We start from the raw sequence: 1,993 nt of genomic DNA on the forward strand, positions 1-1,993 counted from the left end.
TGTTTAATCCACTCAAGCATACCTAACATTGATATTTGTATCTTAACTTTGGCCTCCATGACGGACAATAATCAGTCCAAGGGGCTCTTTGTTTATAAAGATAACACACCACCAAAAAGCACACACACACACACACACACACGCATACTCATTCAGGGGTGGGTGTGTTCCCCATCCCCACATGGTTGTCCAGTCTATTCTCCCCTGGGCAGACGAGCGATACTGGCTCTATGAGATTAATGACAGCTTTGAGAGGCATGTCTCTTGTTACCCATATGCTCTGCATATGGCAAGTATAAGAGGCCCCTTGGCACAACCTGGACCTGAGGAATGTCCACATGTTCAGCATTCCTTACATTGAGTTTCTAAATCATACACTTATTTGGAAAGCAAAATAGAAATATATATTTTTTACTTTTAAAGTTCAAATATTGGAAATCGCTAGATGCGCAACGGGATGGGTTTTCAATGGTGCACAATGAAAATGGTCCACGGTGAAAAAGAAATGAAAATGAAAATGGTCCTATGTGAACTTACCCTTAGTCTTTTCTTGAAGCGCTGTACAGGCCTACCAAAGGGAGACTCCTGCTTTACGGTGAGGGTTCATCTGCTGCGGGCTGTGGCTGGTCTTCACGTCCTCTCCTACTGTCTGCGGTCACTCACTACACTCACTCCTCTCTCTCCTCTCTGTCTCTCCTCTCTCTCTCTCTCTCTCTCTCTCTCTCTCTCTCTCTCTCTCTCTCTCTCTCTCTCTCTCTCTCTCTCTCTCTCTCTCTCTCTCTCTCTCTCTCTCTCTCTCTCTCTCTCTCTCTCTCTATCTATCTACCAAATCCACAGAGGAGCAGGCGAGGAATGCAGGGTAGCTTATTGGAGGAGTCGTCGACACCCATTTCCTCTCCAGTCAACCAACCCCCCCCCTAACTTTGAGGTTCACAACTAACTAAAACCCCCAAAATAGTTCTGCTAGACAACTCACTCCGTAAATGTAGTGAAAGAAGAGCACAACACAAAACACACCCATTTTTAGATGGCTGTGGTTTGTTTAGACTCTTTGGCGATGGGGCAGAGTATGTTTACAGTTATGATGGAGTGATCGTATTACTGCATCAGCACAGTATGACTGTCTCTGGGAGTGCTGTATAGGTGAGCCGATGTTGTTTGCATTATGATAAACTTGCTATGCGTCTGTTCATCAAAATAAAATCCAACTTGAGGTCATTGAACAATCAATCTATTTTACACTTTCTACACAGCCTCTGTCTTTATTGCCTTTATGTTCCCACCACCACCATTCAACACCCGAAAATCCACTGCAGAACTTAAACTTAAATAAGTGAATAACGGATACCATCTTAAGTGTAATTCTACGGCAACAGTTACTTGAAAATGTGAGCAACTATACTCAATGTCAAAGGAAGCTTGCTCAATCAAGCTTGGAAAGCTCTTTGCATGCGTGTGTGTGTGTGTGTGTGTGTGTGTGTGTGTGTGTGTGTGTGTGTGTGTGTGTGTGTGTGTGTGTGTGTGTGTGTGTGTGTGTGTGTGTGTGTGTGTGTGTGCGTGCGTTTGCGTGCCTGCTTGCACACATGCATGAAGGCACATTGTATGTGTGCATGCGCTTGCACTTGCACATGCGCGTGTGTGTGTGTTGATGTTCAGAAGGTTTGTGTAAATGTCAAGGGGAACTGTTTCCCAGGGGTTGCCTTTTAAGTCGCAAACAGAGAGGCTGGTCTTATACAGACATTTAGAAGGCTAAGCTAAGCTACAGCTGGCAAAACTTTTTGCCTTCCAGCGTTATGGAAACTTCTGATATTAGGCTACCCCCCTACAGTTTTCCCCAAATGCACAAACAATTTTAAATGAGGAACTGAGGACCATAGAGGAAAAATACCACAACCTCTCCTGCGTTTCCTTGTAAACCACCTGAAGAGGTCTACAAAGAGTCTATTATTTGTAATGTTACACAGGCCTATTTCATGCTTTCACTTGCTTGTCT

The 1,993-nt window shown here is 44.2% G+C and overlaps 1 protein-coding gene across 1 annotated transcript in view; it reads right to left on the reverse strand.

Annotated features, from left to right (window-relative positions):
* The window catches only part of emp3a (epithelial membrane protein 3a), a 3,933-nt gene extending 3,208 nt beyond the window's left edge, over positions 1–725 (reverse strand). The window contains exon 1 of the mRNA XM_056605898.1: positions 538–725. The gene's annotated coding sequence lies outside the window, so the exon portion shown is untranslated. The remainder of the gene's footprint in view (positions 1–537) is intronic.
* Positions 726–1,993: the final 1,268 nt, after the last annotated feature.

The sequence above is a fragment of the Gadus chalcogrammus genome, chromosome 13 (genome assembly GCF_026213295.1).
Source record: "Gadus chalcogrammus isolate NIFS_2021 chromosome 13, NIFS_Gcha_1.0, whole genome shotgun sequence".
Classification (NCBI taxonomy): Eukaryota; Metazoa; Chordata; class Actinopteri; order Gadiformes; family Gadidae; genus Gadus; species Gadus chalcogrammus.